The sequence below is a fragment of the Gallinula chloropus genome (assembly GCF_964237585.1).
Source record: "Gallinula chloropus genome assembly, chromosome: 10".
Taxonomy (NCBI): domain Eukaryota; kingdom Metazoa; phylum Chordata; class Aves; order Gruiformes; family Rallidae; genus Gallinula; species Gallinula chloropus.
In genome coordinates this window covers 6,860,649-6,886,062 of record NC_140095.1, presented here as the reverse complement: position 1 = coordinate 6,886,062, position 25,414 = coordinate 6,860,649, and the positions used below count along the sequence as shown (strand labels likewise).

At 37.2% G+C, this 25,414-nt stretch overlaps 1 protein-coding gene across 1 annotated transcript in view; it reads right to left on the bottom strand.

Moving 5' to 3' along the window:
- DOCK2 (dedicator of cytokinesis 2) overlaps positions 1 to 25,414 on the bottom strand; it is a gene marked incomplete at both ends in the record, with an annotated part of 175,642 nt that overhangs the window by 71,719 nt on the left and 78,509 nt on the right. The window lies entirely within an intron of this gene.

Genomic DNA, 25,414 nt, shown 5'->3' with positions numbered 1-25,414 from the left:
CGTTAGCGCTGCCGAGAGGCTCGCCTACTCTCTATGGCTAAGAAGAGACACTGTCTGCAGGTAAACCACAAGCTTTCAGGTAAGGACGCGTGTGTTCTCGGGTACTGATGCTCTTCTGAAGAGAAATGCTGGTTCTCCTGCTGTAGGAGTTCACTTCCACAGTCAGGGATCAGACAGAGCTTTTCTGTGATGGTAAATGCACAGCTGAAAGTAATAATGGATTGCAAAGGATCCAGGGATGGAATTGTGTGTGGTTTTTTCCTGATGTTTGATTTTGGAAAAAAAAAATCCCACCCAAAACAACCCCCAAGTGACAGAAGTTAGAGAATGGTGCCTGGAAAGCAGCCTGGGTGTTCAGTTAAACATTTGCCACAGAACGCCTTGTGCTGTGCTCCTGTTCAATAACCACTGCTTGAAATAACCAGCATCTCTTCACGAGCATTGAACAGATGTATTATGCTGCTTAAAAGCATAAAGACTCTAAGAAGGTTAATTATCTTGTTGAAACCAACTTCTAAAATGTGCCTGGCTATGTATGTGATTATGGTACAGCATTAATGCCTATTCTTAGTAACAGTGCATGGTGATTTTTAAATTAACAGAGGATATGCCTTAATTATTGGAAAGAGCCATGAGCAAAGATCACATATTGTTGGCCAGTATCTCGCACCAAACATGTCAAATCCACATCAGTTGGGCTGAATGAGATGTAGAAAAGGTGACAGTGAAGGTGCTTTGCTACACAAACTTCCTACATCCTTTCTATGTAACTGTTAAGCAGGAACATACACACTGCTTGATCTTTAATAATTTTCTTGCCAGCAATCTCAACTATTAGATATTAAGAGCTAGTTTCTTTATAGGTTAAAAGCTTGCCCCTCCCTCCTAGTCCCCAAGCACCAGCAATAAAGATTTGCTTCTCAGATACAGCCTTGGATCTTTGAAGCACTCATGTGCCCTCAGTATTGCTAGAACTTCAGTAAAATATAGGACTATACAGAGCTATGATCAAGTCTGTAAATATCTCTATTTATTCACTGAAATTCTCCTGTGCTGTTTAAGTACCTTTTACTAGAACATACAAAGAGCACGAACTGCTTGAAAAATACAGTAAGTTCTGCACCAGAACCGTCTATTACACTTGGAATGCAGACTGCATGCTCATTAGATAAAAGAAATTCAGACTCAAGCACCACCTACAAACACCATAGTCTAATACTTGCAATTCAGAAATTCATTTCATTAGGCACTGCACATAGGGATTGAATATTATTAAAACGTTGCAACAGAGCAGGTAAAGTTCTTCAGATAGAATCCTAACAAGTCATTTCGGCTGGGCTAGGGCTTGTTAGGACTTACCCTGTGAATTACAGCACAAAAGGCTGATTAGAACTAGGTAAAATATATTAAAAAAAAAAAAAAATGTGTCAAAGTAAAGACTCGACTGATGAGAGAATGCTAACAGAAAAATTAACAGAAATAATTCTGACTACACTGTATGAAGAGAGCTAATAAAATGTATGTTTTCCAACTGAAAAACATCCATTTCCACTTAAATGTAAAAGAATGTGGAAGAGAAACAGCAATGAATTCTAATTCCTGAATTAACCAACTGGCTGACAGCTTTTCAAGAAAATGGGTGAAGAAGTAATGAATTGATAGTATGAACATGACACTCCTATTGGGATCTGGAACACAAGGAAATAGGTAGTCAAATGGAAATGAGACAGAGGAGAAAATGCCACAGAACACATTCAAACTTCCTGCCCACTTAAAAAATCATACCTAATATCAAATATAAATGAATGGTAATGCTGCAGGCCTCAGTATAAACACTGCAAAATAGTTTAAAAGAAACAGTGCTTCGGTTGAGTATACACTGAGTACATCAAAAGGGATGATAGATGTATTATGTAAAACAAAAAGAGCTCTCAAAGGTCAAACAGGAAGAACGTGAAATCTTTTCTCCTGTTCAAGTGCAATATTAGCTGTGGATGCAACATGCACAGGAAAAAGAAATGTCTGAAAAACATTCAGGTCATATGAGTAAGATGACAAACTTCAACACCTAGCAACTAAATCCCAGCATACTTTACAATAGCAGATGGTGACAGGTTGCCGTAGTAACTTCAAATAATACTAGCACCACAAGAATAAATAAAGCAAATGCACTGGAAAAACAAACAGCAACAGAACTAATGTGGAATAAAGCTACACTTCGATTCTAATCTAGAAGAAGTATTTTAGTGGCTATAGGGTGGATAATGTTCATGCAAGTGTACATCTAGAAGGATTAAGGAGGTTATTTAGTTCATATAGGCAGTTAAATAACATACATCCTTGTTAACAGAGAGCTTTACCAACATACAGAGCCTGAGTAAATAACATCACATGTACATCACTGAAAAACAGACAAAACAGAAACATGAAGAATTCCTGAAAAATCAAAGAATACTGGATCTTTTAAATGCTTGTGTCAGTTACCCTCACAATTAACATAAGCTGACTCATTTACACCCAACCATCCTCACAGTGTGCAAACTTATATTCAATAACAATGGTTAACATTTGATAATGAATTTTTCCGTACTGGGCAAAGAATCTTATCCAGAAGATCCAACATCTATGTGGTGTTTGAAGCAATCATACTACACAGATGGGATGTGACTTTGAACATCCTTTCAGGTTAAGCACGAAGTTTCCAAACTCCTAGGTTGTTAACAACAGTAATTGTAAAACTGAAGCACGTAACAAGCGTGACCAAGACTTTCTCCAGGCCAAACCATTCTCACTTCTTTTTTCGTTCCAAATCAAGTGAAAAAATAAAAATCTTTCTTGGGGAAAAAGTGATAAATATGTTATTTTTACTGCAATTAAAGGAAAGTTAATCAATCAACTGATACAATCTAATGTTAAAAATCATTAATGTTTGTGCTGTAGCACAAGCATGTAATTTAGAAGGCCTCCCATTATACTGTTGTCACAGAATTATTAAGACATCAGATCTGTTTAGCGTCACGAGCTGAAGAGCACCATGATTACCAGGAAAATATGGAAGATGCTCAGTGATGCCATGAAGAGCCACAGTGGTTTGAAGTCACAGTTCCTCAGGGAACCACACTAAACCTTGAGAACTGTGGGATATGTAGATGGTAGCTCCAACATCTTTATCCTATTATGCAAACACTAAACAGCATGCTGACATGAAGAAAATAAGCAGAATTTGAAGTGACCTGCTAAAGTAGTTCTATTTCTTCTCCAGAATTAGATGTCCCTGCCAATGCATGTGCTGTCCTACACTGTACTGCTTCTAGCTGTCAAAGTGCAAAAACAAAGACACCAGAACAGGCTGGCATACGACATCCAGGCACTCATCAAATCTGCAGAGTACATCTGAAATGGGAAACAGCTCCTAATCCACACAGACTCATAGCTTGCAAATGAACACATCTTACTAATAATTAATTTACAATAACAGATTCATCCGCTCTTGGGAGGCCTGAGTTTCTAATTTTCCATTTATACATTCATATAGTTCATTGGCTCTGGCTTCTTGTCTTTTATAGCTGACTGAACAGAAGCTTAGGCATCCTTTTTCTACATCTAACTGACAGCTTTTGATTTCTGACTGAAAACATGCTGGGCTGTTTTAGCTTGTCCCACTGTTTCCTTTACATTCATACCATTTAGCCAAAACGATATACAACTGTAAAACCAGCAGACTACCAGATGGAAAAATAGAAGAAAATTTTATCACACATTGCTATAATAAGGGCAGCTTCTCTGTAAAGCAGATATATTTAAAGATATATTAAATGAAGAATTACAGGCAAGTTAGAATTAAGTCATTTCAAAATTATTTAAGACTTTTTTCAGACATAGATAGAAGCAGTAAGTCAATGGTTTGTCGTATGTAAAGTAGTATGATTAGAATATTGCCTTTGCCATCTATTTTTATTTAGTTTTAACTTTATGTTGATTTCCCAGCAATATTCCAAAAAGAAGATTTTTCATTCTTTGCAATGCTTTTTCTGCTCCCGGGTTTTGTTTTTTGGTTGGTTTTGTGCCATAAATCCACCACAGAACTTCTGCTACAGTCTGTGGCTAGGATCAGCACTTTGCTGTAATTCATTTAACTTGTACTTAAGTCTCTGCTCACACACAGTTGTGTAATTTACTAATTTTCCCAGAATATTAACATTATCTTCATGTTCAAGGTGTACGTACAAATAAATGATGGATAACATTATTTAGTATGAAGTGAGAAGGCAATTATTTGAAATGAGCAACCATGGCTTGAAAATGAGCTTGTCCAGAGCACAGTTATAAAAAAGCCAAACCAAACCAAACCAAAACTCAGGTGTTTACCCTCCTCACTTAGCCACTGTTGTCCACAATCTCAATCCCAATCTCAGCTCTGCTGTATCTGATGAAATTTTCCTTCATTGCCATCTGAGACCTATGCACCTCCTGCTGCATCTCTGCAATCCCCTGACTACTGCACCACGGTTCCTTTAGCTAGTTCCCAGACTGGTCTCATAGGCCAGAAGCAGCTTCCTGCCCTAATACATAAGGTACCCGCTACGAATCCCAAGGATCCCAGTGCAGTCAGGCTGTTTATTTCACTAATTTCTTACTCCATGTCCTATTTCATTTCCCTGTTGCCACTTAAGCAGATGATCAGTCAAGTTGGCAAAGCACGGCATGTCCTGCCAAGTGTCCCAGTGCACTCATACCTGTTCAAGGCAATACAGTCAGTATTCCATAGAAACAATGAAAGCACACACAAAATACAAGCAAAGAATAAGATTTAAAATGTTATGTTGTTATCCCTGGTTTATTTACTGTAGTAAAGCTTGGTCAGTCTCTTGCACTGGGAACTTGGGAAGCGATGCAACAGCTGGAGCTTGTCCCCTGCCCAGAGGTATAATGCTTAGCAGCAGGAAAAACCCACAGGACATTGCCAGCTATAAAGTAAAACACACTGGCTGCAATGGAGATGAACAACTGGGCTGATGAAAAAAGGGTAGAATTGAGCAATTTAAGTTCATTAAAGAGCCAAAACAGCTTTTATTTCTAAGCCATATATTTGTAATTTACACATATTGTTAAGATGAATGTCTTGGCTGCTGATTCATTTCCTTAAAACTAAACAGAGCCACCTCCTGGATTCCCAGAACTAAGTCATCCTTTAATTGATTTTGTTCTTTTTTAGCTACACTCACTGAAAATAGAAAAATTAAATTAAGCTCCAGCTACATGATCAGAGATGAGACTAATATATTTGTGAATGGCTAAAACAATGCTCTATTGTAACATTTCTCCTTAAAACTGCAGAAAGTCATACAGCTCCAGAAACTTTCTTTTTGCTTTGCAATTGATCTTAAAAAAAAAATAAGGCCCAATGAATATAATTTTCCAACAACTTGCACCCATTTCACTAACAAAGCTACCAACTGCCTACGTTTTGGATTAATTAATGGCAATCTGTAAGGAATCCATCGCTACATTTTATTGTAAATTATGTAAGATTTTATTTTATTATTTTTCAGCAGTAGCACAGCTGCATTTGACCTTCCAAAAATAGAATGATTTTTGTCACCAGCCATCAAAATCTTACCCAATAAAGATGATGTTAATGGGTAACTTTTAACGCTGTTTAGCACCATTCTTGTTGAAGAATGAACACTGGTTTTGTCAAAGCACATGCAATCCAGTACTGAAACATCTGCAAATGCCAATATGCAGCCACCTCTTAGGCAGAGAATGAAACGAGCGATGCCTCACCTGGCTGAGAACCCTTCTGTTAGGTCTGAATCTGTCCTTTTACTCAGACACAGCAAATTTAGCCATAAGATCCAAGTTGCTAAGAAATCAAAATTACATTTATTTAAAATCACTATTCCTTTTTTAGCAGCTGTAACAACCACACAGGCTTTTATGTGAGGAGCCTGGTGCTCTCCCATTACTTTAAGTGTATACTAACGCCAAAAGTGCTTTTAATTTGGCAGTTCTGTCATCTGTCCCCTTCCACATTAACAGCGTTGTCCTGGTACTCTGATCAATTCTGTAAAAAGAACAATAAAACCAGGCTGGAAGTGATAAAAATTAATAAGCTACGGTTACATTTATAGATTCTGTTAAAGAACAATAATTTACCTTCATATTTTAAAATTGTTTTGACTACTGTTCTCATGGGTTGAAGGCTGCCTGATTCTGGGGTCTGTTCTGGTCTGTGGAGGTGGTGAAGGGTAACCAAAAGACACACTTAGCATACCCTGGAAATATGCATTGACTTAGCCAGGAGAACTTTTCCTTTAAAGCAATCTTTCACACTCTGATTGCCTTAAAAAGAGGTTACGTTGTTACTTCCTTCTTCAGGAAAATTAAACAAAAATTTAGAGAGATGTTTTTCCAGGACCTAGACAATGAATATATATATATATAAAAATATAAAGGGGCATTCAAAACAATGTCAAAATATTCTGAACTTCTGTCAACAATCCTCAAGACTCCACAAAGCCACTCTGTTAACTCCATTCTTTACCAACATTACCGTGGCAAAAGGACTCTCACTACAACAGTGTTGTGTTCTGTCTTTTCACAGCATCAGTACAGGAAAAGAGAAGACCTGAACTAGATTCAAGCACACGTATACACAGGACCTCCATGCAGATAAGCTTTTAACCAGAGTTTAAAAAGAATTCATACTACATTTACAGTCATGTAAAATGCATCCATTCCATGGGGACTTCTCCATCATGGAAGGCACATGTACTGACATAACGCTTGGCTAATGTAACACAGCATGCACACAATTTCTAACTATGTACCTCCTAGACAGAATACTCTATTGCTTTTAAAGCCAGCTAGGCTATGGAAAGGGGTTACAGGAACTTCTTATTGTTCTAGCAAGTTGCTACTCTGCCACAGATGAGAACAGGGACAATGTGCAGAGAAATCATATTTTCATTTTAAAGTAAACCCAGAAGAGTAACTAGCAATGCCTGGAATGGTTTTATTTTCTATCTGAAATATGAAAAATATTTAAATTAGAATCACGATGGGTTTATGTTAGGCTTTTAATTTTTAGATAATAGTGGGCTCCAATTTTAAGCATGGACTGTGGTTAGCAGAGTAGCTGGCTAAAAAAGAAAGTTCATAGCAAAAAAAAATCTGACAGAGCAAGCTTTTCATACTGAATCTTGGATAAGCTGGTTAATAGAAACCGCAGGGAATACTCAGTGAAAGGTGAAAAACCCATGGGAACACAGGTATAAACACTGAAGGATAAAACTTGAAAAATAACAGAATAACCTTCTAGTTGGTATTCTGCAAACTACTGCCAAATCAGCATCCTTTGTAGGTGTGGCTCTTTTTAAGCAGTGCCACTTTAAGATGCCCCAGTTGATTTAGTTTCAGTTATAGTATCACAGACACAATGAATCTTGAAACTGCAATAATACACAAAGAATCTTACCAAAACTACGTTGCCTGCACCAATGATGTGCACGTGTGCAAATCTCTTCTGGAGGCACTGTGTCACAGTAACACAGAATAAGGAGTCCTCCTTTAATAGCTCTTTGCACCAGTCCAGTGAGAGCTGCATTTATTTCTTATATACTTAGAAAACTAGGATGAAAATGAGAGTAGAAGTTTCTTTGAAAAACTAAATTAGGGAACACACTCATGCCCCATCAGTAGTGCAACTGTCCCTTCATTGCTCAGTGGCTGCAGTCTAGGAGCCTCCAAATCATGAAACTGCAATTCCTGTTCCACACAGGCCACTCAGTTCATGTGCACTTTGTCTTCCCTCTTCTCCCCTCATTCACACCAAATAAGAAGAAAATATCACACGAGTATGAGAAAACACTGGCATTATTTCCCATATTGGTGGCACGTTCTGCATGTAATACACATAAGTGTGCTCAAAGGTGACACCTCTGCTACCTCGGCATCAAATCCTTCTGAACATAAACGATACCCTCATTTTGAAATTCATCTCTCAAACCCACTTCGAACATAAATCCTCAGAATAAAAGGTGAATGTAGATGTAACAGTACTGTGTTCCAATCAGACTTCACAACACACAAACTGATTTTCCCTTTTGTTTTCCCAGCATTTCAGGAAACATTAATATAAAAATACTTTGTGGTGCCTCATCATCTGAACTCCTTCAGAGGATTACAGCTATATGCCAAGAAACAGACACTACTTTCTTTGTGTTGCTTTACTGCCAAAATGTTCAGGGCTATCTGCAGCCTTTTTTATATATTTTTTCTTATCACTAAACTAGGTTTTCATCTAACTAGATTCTCTTGCTAACAATCCAGGGTGCTAACATCTTCTCCTGAACCCAGCAAATAGAAATAGTGAGTGGTAGATAAATGTTGGGGAATTGCCCTGCTACCAGACAAACAAACAAAATCAAAATCACAGTCCTATATAAGCAGACTTGATTGATGAGTCAGAGTGCCAGAGGAATGGCATATGGGAAAAATATTATTTCTTATGCTTCTGATATTTAACATATGTATCTCCTACACAGCTTCATAAGGCTCTTATTTTTATGATTAACTGCTGCAATACAGAAGCATCAATATATATGTAACACCACGTATAGAAAAAGGATTATTTGAACTACTGCAGTCTACACTGCAACCTCCACGAATTACATTTCTATATGAATGCTATTAGGCTGAATAACACTGTCAGAACTGTACTACTGAAAGTTTATTAGGTCATGGTGTGCAGAACCGTCCTTATTATGCCACTCTATTGCAATGATACAAAGGAACCTGTTTTTGGAGCAAGTACTTTTTTGTCATTTTAATTTAGCAATGAATATATTACACAATTGCCCCATAGAACTGAGGGACAGAACCAGCATTTTGCAGATATTACACCATCACATATGCAAAAGAATTTTCAAGACATTTGAAGAGAACTAGCCTCTTGACATCAATATGGTATGTTTAATAAACAGATTATTTTCTCATTTACCTTAGTATAAACCCATTGAGCTGATGTTACAGTACAGCTTTATAAATTTCTCTCTTGTTGTGCAGTTCCCACTCAAACACACCCCTCAGAATTGTGGTTGCAACCTTACAATATTAAGAAAAGAGTTTAGGAAATGAGGAGTGATTCTCATGCTGTTGTTTAACGTCAAAGGGGACTGGAATCAAATTTCCCATTTAGATCGTTATCTGTTTTCAAGGCATGTTTTATTAAGAAGAAAAATTAACTTCTGCTCGGTTTGTAAAGGAAACTGCTAATACTTCATACCTTATAACAAAGTTTACGAGACTGCAGAGCTTAACCCCAGGATTTAGTAGTATATTTTCTCTTAAAAAGATGACAACATCACAAGATGCTACAGTTTTCCCCCACAGAAATTCTGATATTTAGAAAATATGTTACAAAAAAAGCTTTTACTACCCTACCAAGGACATTTCTCTTTTTTAAATGGTATTTTAGCCATGTAAGATAAGTGACTTTTATTTAATCTTCACCTTGGTAACAATGCCCTGATATCTGAGATTGCTAAATACAATAAACATTTAAATATTTCAATAATTATAGCAGCTAATAACAAATGATTTGTAAAAAATGAGAAGGCAAAAAAGGCAACAACCAAGCAAGAGAAGGAAGGATATATATATGACATAAATTTGATGCCAAATGAATAAGGCAATAGAGAAGGAACAGATTTGAAATACAGGAAGAGTAGTGGAGCTCCCTCACCACTTCCAGATTATCATAAAAATCTAGATAACAGTGCTGCAATTAAAGGGTTCCAGGACATTAGGTAGGACTTAGTAGGTTGTACAGCTCGAGTCACAGATGCTCTGGAAGAACAGTGTAATCAAGCATGAAAACAGGAAACCAACAATACAGTCACCAGTATTTTGGAAGAGAGAGAAAAAAAATTGTATTCTATTGAAATGGAGAACATAGTGTGTGTAGGATTTCACAGCACTGCGTAGGGAAGAGGCTCTTTGATGACAAAGAAACTGAAGAAAACATATGCAATGTATACTAAAATGGGCAGAATAGGGACAGTGGGCTGTCACAGCAGACTGGCCACTTTGCAGCTGAAAATCCCCCAAACCTAGCCCTTGTTGAGACATTTCTTAGTTGCTGGCTCTTCCTCCTTTAGCACTGGTGCTCCCCACAGGTTTGAGGCACACCAGCATTTCATTACAAAATGAAAGAGGAATAAACCTAAGGTACAAGCCTACACAGTATCATGGGGACATGCAATGAAAAGAAGCCTTCACTGTCTGATAACAGAGAAACCTTAATTATTGCATCAGACATAACTAAGTTCCCTGGAAGCTATTCACAGAACAAATAATTGAAGGAATAGAAACATCTCTATCAACACATGAAATTAAAAAAAAAAAAAAAAGAAAAAAGAATTTGGCACTGAACTAGGTCACTCCTGTTATACAAGGATATATATGCCTTTAGGCTGCCAGTTAGACAGCCTTTTACTCCTGCCTTATAAGGCTTTTTCTGGGCTTATGCTTTGGAGGATAAGAGCAATATTGACAAATTACACACAGCAAGGGTTTTTGTGAGTTTTATCAACATTAAGTGCTGTGGTTGTGTTGGTGTTTTCAATTTTAGAAGACCAAAAGAAATTGAAATGTGTACCTAATTACCTTTGCTAACACAATGGGAGATAATTTAAGCTTCTCTAACAGGTTCTAGGCTGCCTGCCTTGTTCAACTTTAAGACAAGACAGTCATTTGCCCTACATGCTTTATGTTTTATCCATCTTGTTAATGCAGGAATACATTTCAAAAGTTTCACTGAATCAGACTGCTACTTACCTAATCCTGAAGCTCTCCCCAAGGAGACCTTTAACAGTGAAATTATTGTTTAAAATAAAAACAAGTATAAGTTTGTGACAATAACCTCACTGCAGAGCAACTAAGGCAACACACTATTTGTATGGCATGATGCAGGAATAAACTTCTATAAGATTACTGACATAACAGGCCCCAGGAGAACATCCCTGGGATGCAGAAAAGAAAAAGTTGTTCTTTATTCCAGAGACACTGAAGCAAGGAAGTCACATTACATATTATACAGCCATTTAAGAGCAGAGATTGCTGTTTTCTTCTCCAACTCACTAGAGATAGTACAACCATATAAAATAATCAATTACATGGGCCATTCTGCATTTTTATGCTGAAAAGGGCACCAGAAAGCACAGGGAGTGTGATTTTAAGGCAAAATGCATTTACTTACGTGATTAACTTACGTGTTACATTTAACTGGTATTTCACAACATATGAGGTACAGGACTTGCTACTAATTTGCAGAGCCTACTACATGTATTCTATCTTCCCCTCTCCTTTAAAGGTTACTGCTTTCACTCACGGAAAACTCATTTCAAAATACAATACTTTTTGAAGATACTTATTTCCACACAGTTTTTGAGTTATGCTTGCTTCAATTCTCACATATAACTTCTAGACTTCTTCAAAATGCCAGGCTGAGGGAAGACTGAATAATAAAAAAACCCAACACTTAATGACAAGCAAATGCCACACAGTTCAGGACAGACATCTCTAATAAATCTGCACTATCAATAATTAACTTCTCCAATAGCTTTGTGAGCTAAAAATAAAATTTGAATTTATACAAGTTATAAAACCAGTTACGATACAGATTTTAAGAAATATCTTTCATGAGAAAAGGCAAAGAATCAGGCTTCTGTCTTGCCCTTGACATCACTTTTTATTTGCCCAGAGAAGCACCATGCTGTTAATTTCTTCAGCAAGGTACAGAGCCCTGCTGTGTTCACAGATCCTTTAGTGGCCACATAAGTATGCCATTAAAGGATGACCTACCTTTCTGTTCTGTCATCCTAGAAACTCAACAAGGTAAAGCATCACCTTTCCAAGAGAACACCATTCCTTTTTGGAACCATTCCAGAAGAGACTAGGCACAAGATCCTGTTGATTCTAAGTGCCTCAAGCATGATATCCATATGCGTGTGTGTTTGTATTACAAATAATACCTCAGCACATTTTGGGATCTCTCTGCACCCGTCTCAACACACTGAAGTATGACATCACTGTTTTCTGCCATTGTACTGGCTTCCTTTTAGGTATCATGCTGATTTTATTATACTACATGCACTAAAGCCACCTCATAACTTGACTGTATTTTACCCTAAGATTAGGGAACTGCACAGCATTTACTTCATCCTCACTTCTACACGCACAGATACTCAATGTGTGAAAAGACCCACAGCCCTTAACTTTAGAACACTGTGACATCTCAATAATAACCTCTAATGGAAGAGTCTGATTTTCTTTATGTAGGTATTTTAAAACTAATATTAAAGATACAGCAAATATTAGATCAGGAGCTAAATATACCAAAGCAATTAGTTCACAAACGTGGTACGAGGTTGATAAACAAAACCTGAGAGGATAAACTTAAAGTTTTTCTGTTTTTAATGTCACTCTCAGCAGTTCAGTCATGAAGGACATATGGTTCCACATCAGTGTCCAGCCCCTATGTAACTCACACCTTTTCCTACTTACTGCACTGGCAAGTAAACAACCTTTTATTGCCTTCATTTTTTGTTTCTCTTTAAACACCAAGGGACCAAGTTGTTTAGTGGCTGCTTTTGGGTTTTGTTTGAGTGTTTTGTTGGGTTTGTTTTGGATATTTTGGGGGGAAACGCACATACAACACTTTCTTGTTTTGAACACTCCATATTCCTTCATTCCTCAGTACCCGTTAGTACTGAGACAATTTTAGACTCTCATAACCTCTCCTAAGTCAACAACAATAATGATAAATAACAATAAAGGATTAATATTTAAATAAAGTGGGAAGAATAAACCATCCAGCTGTTTGTGTTGCTCCAGTGGAACACTGGACTCAGTTGTCACTCATTTGCACTGACAAAGAAACAATATTTAGCCATAAATATCTTAAAATCACACTACACATGGCAATAATGCTGTAAGGTAGAATTGGTATCTATCAGAGAACGAACTGCAGAGAAGTTTACATTCAGTGCCTGGGGCTCCTGACACTGGGAGTGGGGCAGAGCTCACAGAGCAATTATAAGGCTACATAATATTTCAGGCTGCAAGTAATTAACTGAAGTGGGCTTTTTTCAGATTCTCTCCTCACAAACAGCAAGGCTTGTAAAAACAACTTCTCTCTTCATTTAGAAAAGCTAGCCCAGCAATAATGATGCTACAATTCAATTTTGAAGCCACCTGCCCTGCATAATAATCTGTGCATATCATGAGCAACATTGAACCACAAAGTATTAAAATATACAGGAAGGAAGCAGTCTATAAAATTACAGAATAAAGTCACAGAAAATCACAGATATATTGGTCTACCAGGCTGAAAACACAACTGCAAAAAATGCCTTCAGAATGCTCATGAAAGAAACCAGACCTGCAACCTCTCTCATACATTGGAAGTACTGCACACCAGACCACATGCAAACATACACATACACAACATACCCATGTAGTCACTTCTCAGTATTTATTAGCAGCACCAAGCTTGTTAAATAGCCAGTGAGAATACTAAGTGTTGTGGTTTTAACAAGTTCTTGCAAATCTGAACTTAGAGTTTCCCTAATGTCTACACCATGGATAATATGAAATAGACCTAAACATTTGCGAATGCAAATCCCAAAGAAGAGAACAAACATGCCCAAAGACTCTTCTATCATGGAATTCTCGTGTCTCCTATTCCTTAAAAACACATGACATTGAACTCTACAACATCATCAGGTTGGGGTATTTTAAATTATAATGATTTCTAGCAGGAACATCATATTATCAGTAATAATAATAACGGCCAGACAGAATGGATAATGTTGGCTCACAGCAGGTTGAGGGCAGAATGAAGCAGAATTCCTACAAGAACCCAAACTACCAACCTTAGTGACAATTACATCACTGCTTTGCAAACATTTGAAGAAAAGGCATGTTGATACATTAGACTGTCTTAGCTGACTATACTGTAGAACAATAAAGTATTGGAAAGTACCCATGATCACAACTGATACTGGATTTTCTCTGAGGAGTCCCCAGCTCATTATATCTGAACCTACATTCTTCCTCCACCTGCAGCTTTTCACACTGTAAGTAGGGAGCTTAAGGGAAATGTCATTGTCTGCATATATCCTGCCAAAGCCAATAAGCCTAATTTCAGTCTCTCCAGCGGTTACTGTCAGCCAATTTCTTGTAATTCAGTCTCCAAACTGCCGTAACTCAATTCCCTCACACTGAAAATGATTTTCAAAACCAGCAGTTGGGAAGAGATGCAGCAAGGTATATCCAGCTAAGTACACAAAATACGTCTCATGAGGACGAAATATACTGCCACTTGCATTTCTGATGTCATTCACTGGCCTGAAGGAATACAGGTAAAAAAGCCTCAAGATGCAGATTTTAAATTTCAGCCCTGTTCCCATGATGAGATCTGGCACAGTTTTTCCACACAGGTTTAAATATTTCTGTACTTTCTGTAGGAAACCCTAAGCCATGAGTGGATATATTTCAGCGGGAACCTGGCATGGTTTCCTCTCTCACTGACTCTCAATATATCCAGAAGATATGTGATATAAAACAAGAGTAACAGTTGACTCCTTTCATTTACTGAATACTCCCACATACTGAAGTGGCAAAGAAACCCTTTAAGTTGTGGAGATCCTGAAGATCATAACTGAAAAATGTGCTGCTTACAAGGCATAACATATAGCTGCAGCACAGACGACTACTAGATGTTTTTGGACCCAGCTTTGCCACGCCATTCTTTTTGCTTGAAGTGAAGATAAATTAACCAAAAATACAGTATACAAAAAACAACTGAAGGCAAAGAGGCCCCAGCAAGTACACTCAAAAGCAGTTTTTTGGAAACTAAGTGAATCAGTCTCTTAGCAAGTGTTTGATTCTACTTTTAAATGGTTTAGGATAGAATTAGTTTTCTTCCTCGAATTCAATTCTCTTACATTCTACTTGCCTATAGTTCAAAAAGAAGCAGCTCGTAATGTACAACAACAGCATCACCCCCATAGTCTTCCTTTCACATGCACCTAACAACTCTAATATGAAGAATGCACCCTCCAAGTAGACAGAAATGGAAGAGACACTTCATCATATACTAAGACGTTGATGGATACAAAGTAAATATAGTCATCGAGACACCTAATACAGTAATTTCTTACTTGAGGAATTCAGAACAAATCTGCCCATAAAATGGAATTATATTAGCCTATACACAAAAGACATCATATCTGTTTGAATAACAATAATCATTAGGAAACACTAATAGCAGAGTGATGGAAAACAGACATCATGTATTTTCCCTCAGTTGTCCATATGGGCCTGATGCTGGACTCCTGTCTCTGCCCCTGCTATGCTCTTGATATGCTCTCTCATGTCCCTGATATGGACACTGAACACAAGAAGATAAATCACAGCCTCTCGCTACTTGTATTCTAAACATATTCATTGAGAGAGAATTCTGACCTGTAAATCATACTTCCAGGTCAGGTGAGAGCTCTGGAGGAAAAAACAATGCTCTACACCTCACCCAGACTTAAACTGCACTGCTAAGGCAGTGGCCCACGTACTTGAAATGGAATCACAGTGCCTAGTATTAGGACTTTATCCAAGATATATTTACACCTAGAGCACTCTGCTGCACTAAACAGCTTATTTAGAAAAATTTTCTTCAATAATCAAGTAACGGATTACACTGACCAACAATTATTCATGAACACATACAATGAAAAATTACTCAACTAGGGCCACATGGTATCCTTTTTCAAGGCATTCCCAACATATACACATACACTCACTATAGGAAAATATATTAATTTTATGATGATGGTCCCAAAAATCCCAGAAAGACAGCAATGAACACAGTTCTGTTTTTTAAAACTTGAGAGCACTGTTAGAACAGATGGCAATTTTTTTCCTGTAACAAAGTCTTCCTGCACAATGCATAGTTATCAAGGCACACAACCATCCTCATAACTTCTTGTTAATAATTGACACTTAACAAAGCATGCAATACCATTTTTCTACTGTTTCTGTTTCAGTTTAGGGAGGATATACATTCAAATGAAAGATTTCTACAGTTCATAAATGAAGACAGAAGAATCATATTCACTGTATAAAAATCTAAACACAGATTAAGTTTATTTTTCATAAAAAAGGGACTTTAAAGGAAGATAAAATAATTCCAATGAAATAAATGTCTTTTGTCTGAATCAGTGTGATTTAAACTAAAGGTATGCAATAGAATGAAACTCAAATTGAATAATACTTTGCCAAAGTTAAAGCAAACAGAAATATTTCACAACCTCTGCCTGGGCCCTTACTGTTTATCCAGGTGGTGCCTTCAGTTGGATACTTAACCACATGATGAAAAACAGTAGTAAACACTGCAGAGGAAGAAGAAATTCCGAACATATACTATGAAGGAAGGTTAACCCTCTGAAAGTCCAATGGAGTAAAAACTACACTTTTATCTTTTTATTCACCTGCATTAAGGCTTTGAGTGAAAAAGCCCAAAAATTCAGACAATAATCCTGAGATCACCAGATGTTGCTACTTTTGCTTATTGTTGATAGTACTGAAAAACACAACATTCACTATGAAATAGCACTGAAATATCAAGAAGGATAACAGACTGGCATAAAAAAAAACCAAATAAAGCTGCTCCCCACTCCCAACAAACACAGAGAAATCTGTTCTTGACATCTGAAGACTAGCCAGAGCTCCCAAGCGTCAGGTAAGGTAGGGCACAGCAGAACAGAGGTGCCCCACAACCACCTATTACACACACAGCATACGTCTCCTCTAGCAACCTTCATAACAACACACACAGAAGAAAGGTGGTGGGGAGTGGCAAACCATCACCACAGGAGCCATGTAAATGTTGCTTTCAAGTTTGTTACTCAGGTTGTTACAACAGGCTTAGTAGTTAGAACTAGACAACGAAAGAGAAAGCTCAGATGGTAAACTTCACTAATGAAGGTATCTATAACCCAACTGCTAAGACCTCCTAATGCAGCACTTGCTCTCATACACACCCTAATGCCTGTGCACAGGCTACTTGTTAACATCCCTATATCTATGTAGATACAGTTACACATTTTATAAAGCCTGGATACAAACATACAGTAATCTAAGGTGTAATATGCACATGTGCTTTTACACAAACACCAGGTACCTCCCAGTGTGTTTTTCAACTACCAAGAAAACAATAGAATACCAGATTTGTGTGAGAAAGAGCACTGAAATGTTATGTTATGAACCAGCTATTTGGACACTTTACAGCTCACCAACTTGTCACATTGGATAACTTCCACGTCTCTGTAGGCATGCAAGCATTTCTTCAAGAGAAATGTCTCAGTTTTAAGCACGTTTGTCTTTGCAAAATAACACTGGAAAAAAATTAAAATCCACCTTGTGTACTATATGTGACTAAATTTATTCATGTATATGAAATATGTGTTGTATCTTACCTCCTCTATTAACAATTTCCAGCGTATGGTCTAAAAGAAATACTGAGATAAAAACGTTTTCTAATCCATGAACCCTTTTATTCCAACACTGCCAATGTAATGTATCTGCTCTTCAAAGGAAATGGGTGAACTTTTATGTTTACTGAAGGAGAATAAAGGTATTTCAAGTACCATAGTTCTGAAAATCACATTCGGAAACAAGATCATCATTATTTTATCTTTCAGTGCATCTTCAGCACTTCATGCAGAATGGCATTGCATCACCTTAAAGTATTGCCAAAGCACAATTTTCTTTCCTAAAACGTGCTTAGCTAAGTCCATTTTTTCTGCTACAGTAAATACTGCAGCATCTTCTCTACCCAGGCTCACTAACCTGAAGTAATTTTTAAATCTTGCTGTAATGTTACTCAGAGATAAAATGCTATAATCTCTTGCAACACTGAAATGCTCTCTTTCTGAAGTGAGAAGCTTACATCCTACCCTGTATTACCTGAATTAGATCCTCCTCTCCATTCACCTTCATCCCACCTTGAGGTGGTTCACAAAACTTGCTAGCAGGATTTGTAAGAAAGATCATGCTGCCTTCTTAGGTACTCAAGCAAAGTTCTTTCAGTGTTAGCAAAACCAGTGCACTGGGGAACATTTGAACATGTACAGAAACATAGACAGATTTTTTTCTGTGTCAATGCACAAAATCAGAACAGAATGTTTTGTATACTGGCCAAATAAAAGAATACTGCAGTAGACAGCCTGTGTGCTGGAGAAAATTCCAGATACTCAACTGTGACACCCAAATTATTCTTTATCTTACAATGAATCTATTTACTTTCATTAATAGCTTTTCACCTTAGGTACCCAAAGCAGTAAGACTACTTGTGAGCAATGACTGGCCCCTGTACATACAGGTCATTCTTAAAATTTCTCTTAGCACCTTCATCTTTCCTTTGCCAGCTTTATCTTGTGTACCATGGTAAGCTGCAAATTTGCACTTCTGGGGATTTCTCTTACTTCATAGGCTTTGCATCTTTCATCCATATTCATCTGAAAATATTCCCTTCAGGAGCCTCCCTGCAGTTTCTCTGTAACTTTCAGTACTATTCCAACCATGTCCCTCTGTAAGAAAGAGTACCTAAAATCTGTTTGCTAACACATCTTCACTGTAGTTTTAAAGGTTTTGGGGTGGGGTTGTTTTTTTGGGGAGGGGGTGGTTTTGGTTTTTTGTTTTGTTTTTTTTTTTTTAAGAAAACCTTTGTTTCAGTGCCAGTAAGATTCTGGAACAAAATTTTGTGAAGTCATCAAGGCTTGCATACCAAGACATTGACTGCATGACAGACTGTCCTTGCTCTGTGTTTTTCTGCTAGAAACAAATCCCTGCGATCGCCGCGTGCTGCCCCTGAATGTTAGCTTCATGAAAGGAAGAACTCGAGTCTCACTTGAGTCTCTAACACCATCAGCAAGCTTGGGATATTTGCAAATTGAAGAAAAGTTATGATTGGAAAACAATTAGACTAGGATGTTTCATGTTAACATTAGTGCATAAGGTTGGTGACTCTGTTCAGTAGATATTGCTTATGCTGTACGTTGGAAAGGCAAGGAAAAGGCAATGTAGTTTAGAGTGTGTAACTAAGCTGTCAGAAAGATACTATATAAATCTTCTGAACGCTAAAACCTTGCCATTTCAGAGTTTTGACATTTTGAAGTTAAGCCTGAAGCTCTAACGAAATAAATATACCCACCTTTTAAAAGATTAAATTAGCTGAGGTATTGTGAATAAATCACTACAGAAATAGAAAACTTCATACTATATTTAAAGAGGCCACATCAAGGAAAATAAAGCTGTACTTGGCTGGATTTTGCAGGGTTGGGAGCATGCATTATCATGCTGTAAAGGAAGTTGTATTGGCTTTTTATGTATGATTTTTAAGAAGTTAAGCTTTCATGCAGAGCTATCTAAAAGGAGGCCAAAAAACTTATCTCTGACTTGGCCTTTTTTCCCCCCACACTTCCTTTATGTTTTCTAAAAAACTCACCAAGTTCCTATTTATGTTAGAAAGATACCACCAGACCACAAGGCTTTTTTCACCAGACCATCTGTTCTGGCCAGAGAGAAATAAATTTGAGTCAGCAGAAATCTGCATCTGCAATGCTTGACTACACTCTTAACCATCCAGTGGGAGTTCACACAGGTACCTCTTTGCCCAGGTGCTAGGCATAAACCCAGAGTACACAGATGGAAAGAGACAATCTTCTGTTTGATTGTGTCAACATCAGGGCCAGTGATGTAGAGGATATTTGGCAGCACAGCTGCAAACAGTGAAATAAAAACAAACTAAAAGATTCACTTGGAGACTCTCACAATCCATTCTTACAGCAACACTGTTAGCAGGGCAGGTATTACACAAGTCAATTGTAACAGTTAAATCCAAGAAATAAACCAAAGTATATCATAACCACAGCTGTACTTCAGCAAAATCACAATCAAGAAAGGAAATCTTGAAAGAGAAATGAGACTTTCAAGACAGTCCTTTGCACACCCTAACAAAAATTTCAGTGTGTTATTATTAATGATTATTAAAATAATTCAACTGCTAATTATGTCTGTAACCTAAAGAATGTAACTGACATTAGGTAACTAAATTGGGATATGCTTTTGTCTGTCCTCTATCAAACCCTTTTAACAACCAATAATTATTTGTTCAGACTGACAGAAATGGTATCAACCCAGCAAGTTCTGGAGCAAAGCTTTCCAGCAGAATTGTTACGCTAACCTGAACAGCATGCTATGGGCCCCAGTAGCCAGGATCTGGGCCCAAGATACCACTCACTGCATATGGTGATGACCATAGTTCACAACTTCACTTCTCATGTGCAGTTCAGCCCTTCACAGGGGTTCTTTTAAGACTGGCTTGACTTTTAAAGGACTGCCACAAACATTAAATTAATTTCAGTTACCTCCAATTAGGAAACTATAATACTGGGAAACTAATTGGTTAAAGTGCCAGATGTCAGCACCCAATAGCAGTGTCCATATTACAGCTATAGCTGTTCATTGAACATAAAGATGAAATTCCAAATTTTTCAAATGCAGACATGGCACCAACTCCAGAACTATAGATTTGTGGTAAAACCTACAGCAGCAATTTAACAACTCCACAGTCTGAAAATGTTTCTTCAGTAGTCAGACTGGGGAAGCCTAGGGAATTGTCAGGACTCTCATGAAATGAGTGGAGCAGACCCATGGTACAGATGCTGTAAAAACATGTAACTGAACAGATACCAAGAACAGCTGAGATGTTACTCTAAATTAACCTAACAAATACCCAAATCCAACTTCAAGCCAAAATAAGCGTATGATAACATCAGAGAATAACTTGAAAGTTGAGACAATGTAGGAAAAAAAGCAGAAGAACAAGTTATTCAGAAGCAGTTTAATCTTTTTTTTCCCCTCATAAAATAACATCTTAAAATACAACTTTTATTTTTTCCCATCATTATTTACTACCTCTAGTTATTAATTCAACAGTGAAAGGAATAATGTTTCAATTCAAAAAATACTCAATAGACATTTCAGGAGAAGGAGAAAACAGGAATGTCTTAATGAGGAAAAAAAAGAAGTTTCCAATAAAGTATGAGCCTTAATTATGCTATCTTTAAAGCTGCTCACATCCTGAGAATGCTACACATTGATTACACAATGGTATTCTATTATCATTCTGTTCCAGAATCACAAAATCCCCAATAACCTGATGCTGCTATAGAAAGGCTTGCTGTAGATACAAATGTTAGATTAAAGATGCAACTATTAGAAACCATTCTGCAGTCCACCAGCCTTTCTGGCACTACTGAACTCAGAAATCACAGAATCACAGAATTGTAGGGGTTGGAAGGGACCACGAGAGCTCATCGGGTCCAACCCCCCCTGCCAAAGCTCTATGTTTTATATCTGAAAAGAAAATTCTGTAGCAATCTATCTCATTGTATTTCTGCCAACCTCCATATTTTAAAACTTGTGCCACACAGAAAAGGCAGCAAAGCACCTAAACTTGACTCAGGTCTGCAGAGGGATGGAGAACAAAGACAACCAAATAAAAACTGTTGCTTACATTTAGGCATGGTGGCGAGGGAAACCCAAAGCAGTTCAGCTAAGGTTGTATTATTGTGACAAAAGGGTAGGGAAGGGGAAAGGAAAGAATTTTTAGCATCATTCAATTCCAGTGGTTTTAAATCTGTCTTTCAATAGCTCTTCATGCTATCTGGTGATGTATGTTTCACAGCAGGTTGCAGTGATTTCAGAAGCATATCTAAACTTATTCTCAACTTCTCTCATTATTTTGAGAAAAAAATCAACAGGAGTTTTCCAAACAGTAGGGATACAGCCAGATTAAACACCTTGGCCCACATCTGTTGTCAAAATTTCTGAAAAAGAAAAGACAACTGACATCTAAACCAGCACAATACAAGCAAGAATTCATACTTGTTAATAAAAAAAGTTTAATTTCCAGAAATTGATTTATCTTTTTGAGAGGCAGGGGCAAACTTGCATACAGAATAAGTCCTCTGCAGTGTTTGGTCTGTCATCCAGCTGTTAACAAGCTCCGAGTTCAGGAATGCCACAACACATACTCCCTCTTGCCCAGCCAGTAGTTGAGAAATATGGGAGAGGTTTGCAACGTGAAAGTAATGTTATAGTCACATAAATTACTTCAAAACTGAAGATTCCAATTGTCTCAACCAGGAAACAGCTTATTACCAAACAAACCATATTTAAATCAATGAAGATCACTCATTAAAACTGAAATGTCCATCTAGCTGCATATCCTAGAGAATGTCTATTATACGGGATAAAACACCAATCAGACATTACATAAAACTACTCAGTCTGAATGTATTACCTTACAGTTATTACACCTCTGTCAGCTATCATGGTATCTATAACGCTTGAATTCATTTGCTGTTTAATTTTTGGTAGATAGATCATCTGTAAGTGGCAAACATTTAGAGCGAATCAGGAAGTTCTCACTACAAGGTAAATTACACTAATCATCTTCCTGTTGAAATCCCACACAAAATGCTTTTAGCCTAGTGAATTCATTTATTTATTGAAGAGGGTCTGTCCAAACATCTTCTTTTAGAAATCCTGGCTTTAACATATGCAGAAGAGAAACCCAAAATACTACAGATGTATGTCACACTTTCACTACAAGGAAAACCACTCCTTATCTTTGAGCAAACCAGTAAAATGGAAAATTAAGGTGCTGAACTAAAGCTGATTGGGGTTGAAAACCATGTCAATTATTTAATGATTTCCACAAAGTGCAGAAAATGCCCAGAGCCACCACACTCACACACCTGGGCTCTTCCAAACGTCCCACTGCTGTTTGCTACAAGCTTTTTCACTCCATGCAGTTTCCCAAATCTCCACCTAGCCCTACCAGCTGCACTCCTCTACACAGAGCTTCAGACCTTAAACTGAAATATGAACAAAAAAAAATGTGTTTGGCACTTTTTCAGAAATCAGGGAAGCAGGGGCAGGATAGATGGTAGAATAACTATATAACAAAAATATATATATACATATATAAACTACCTCTTGTGGTCAGTTTTCCTCTGCCAGGCTGGCTAAAGTATCAGTGCATTTCTGTGAACTCAAAATCACAGTCTTGAAGCTGGACACCCAGTTTCATTTCTGTTTCACGGCTTTGCACTTAAGTCTTTTCCAAGTAATTCACCAGAGCTAGAATAAATTTACACTGGAGAGTAACTATCACCATTAAGTAGTGTGTATGCAAAGCATGTTCAAACTTTAAAAATCATACATTCAAAACTGAATTAAAGAGAGAAGCATTGAATATGCACCATTTAAAAATAACATTAACCATTGATACTTAATATGCCGCTTTCTTCAGCAACCAGCGAGTGAAGAGATTGGAACATACCCCCAGTAGTAATTAAGCAAAACAAATAAGGCACAAGGTATTTCCTGAGGACTGAAGAGGGAAGGGATGCAGAGGAGGAAGAGGCTGGATAGCTGGACGTGAGGTCATGGTACCCTGGTAGATATTAAAATCCAGGCAATGTCTCCTACCAAAGTCGCCAATATTATTAAAGGACATTCAAAACTTCCATATTTTTTCTGTTATGAGTGCATAAATTAAACTACTACAGTGGAGGCAATTCTATAAAAAAAGATCCTTAGAATGTGTCCTACTTCAGCCAATGTGAAATAATGTGCCAAACAAGACTTCCTGTGTCAAGAAAAAATAAGCATTATAAGCTGGGCAAGAGAAAATGTTACTTAAATGTTATAATTGGCAACGTTACGCTGATTTGTTAATCTAAATGGACATAACTCATTGAAACTCACTAGTCTGTTTTTTTAATCCACATATTTGAACATTCCTGTCTACATATTTTTCTTTTGGGCTTATTAATAAATAAAATTAATATAGATTTAATAACAGCATCAAAATTTTCATTACAACAATTTATGTCAAGCCCCAACCAGTGGCTGCCAACGTAGCAAAAAACAAAACAAAACCAAACAAACCAAACCACACCACTCAAAACAATCACACAATTAAAATAGCAATTTGCAAATTAGGAATGCAAGAATCTAGTTCACATGCATTCTATAGTCAAAGTGGGGAGCTCTCCTGAATCCTTAAGGGCTTTTTACTCGTATTTAAAACCACAAAGGATTAGATTTCTAAAGCTTTCTGAATTTAATTGGGCAAGTATAACTTTCCAAGTAGTCCATCTGCCTGGAGCACAGCAGCTGTGATGCCAAGTGTAAAACACTACTGCAATATTTGGATAAATTCTCAAACTAAACTGTAAAAACCCTCTAGTAATTAGTGGACAATATGAGAATTCAGAACTTTATTGGCACTGAAGCTTTAACTGCCAAACCTGTTTGATGTAATTATTGTGTACGCTTGTTTCCAGTGAACAAGCAGTATAGTGATTTAAGCAACCTAATGCACACATATCATGATAGTAATTTTTTTTTTTTCCTAATCTGAAGATTTAAGTTTTAAGATCTATATTTGGGATCAGATTCAGGTCTGCACATGAGTACTAATCACAAAGAAAACTGCTACTCTGAATATTTTACATACATTTTGGTGTTTTGTATTTCATATGAAGAAAATTTTAGGCACTTCAAAATTATAAAAGATTTTTCAGTTACTGTATAAGCATATAATACCTAAAGTTACACAAACTTTGGAAATGAACAGTTGTTAGTAGACAGCAGAAAAAAATTGCAATGTTTGGCAGTTTGCTCACCTACACATGTTGTTTTTTCCTTTCAGTTATTCTGCGTTTGTTGGTTATTTGGTCTGGACACTCTCCTGATAAGAATTTACAGAACTTTCCCAAATGAAACAGTCACTTGAATATGAGTGGCCTTGTACTCCCACGAACTGAATGAACAACTACACGTCAGTAACTTCTCTCACTGAAAGACACTGGACGCACAGGCAGAAGTGGTTACACTTGGCTTAACTGTTTGGGAAGACTAGTTTTATTTGCAGCATTAAAAAGATGGCTGAAGAAGAAAAACTCTCTCTAAAGCAAGCAATTCCGTTTGATATTAATGGATACATTCAGTCAGCAAAACTATGCATCAGAAATGAAAACGCACCCAGGGGCTATGTCTGTGGTTTAGACACCATACAGATAAAACGTATGTGACTGGTGAATCATAGAAAAAAAGCTGGATCACTACTGGAGAGCTGACTGTCAAATAAGAGCCATCAAGAAAGCCATATACTTAACATTACCTTTAAATTAGTAAGCGTAAGGGGCTGTTCCAGTTTTGTAACACAAAGTTCACATTAGCATCAGAACACAAGGATTTCTGCATTCCCTAC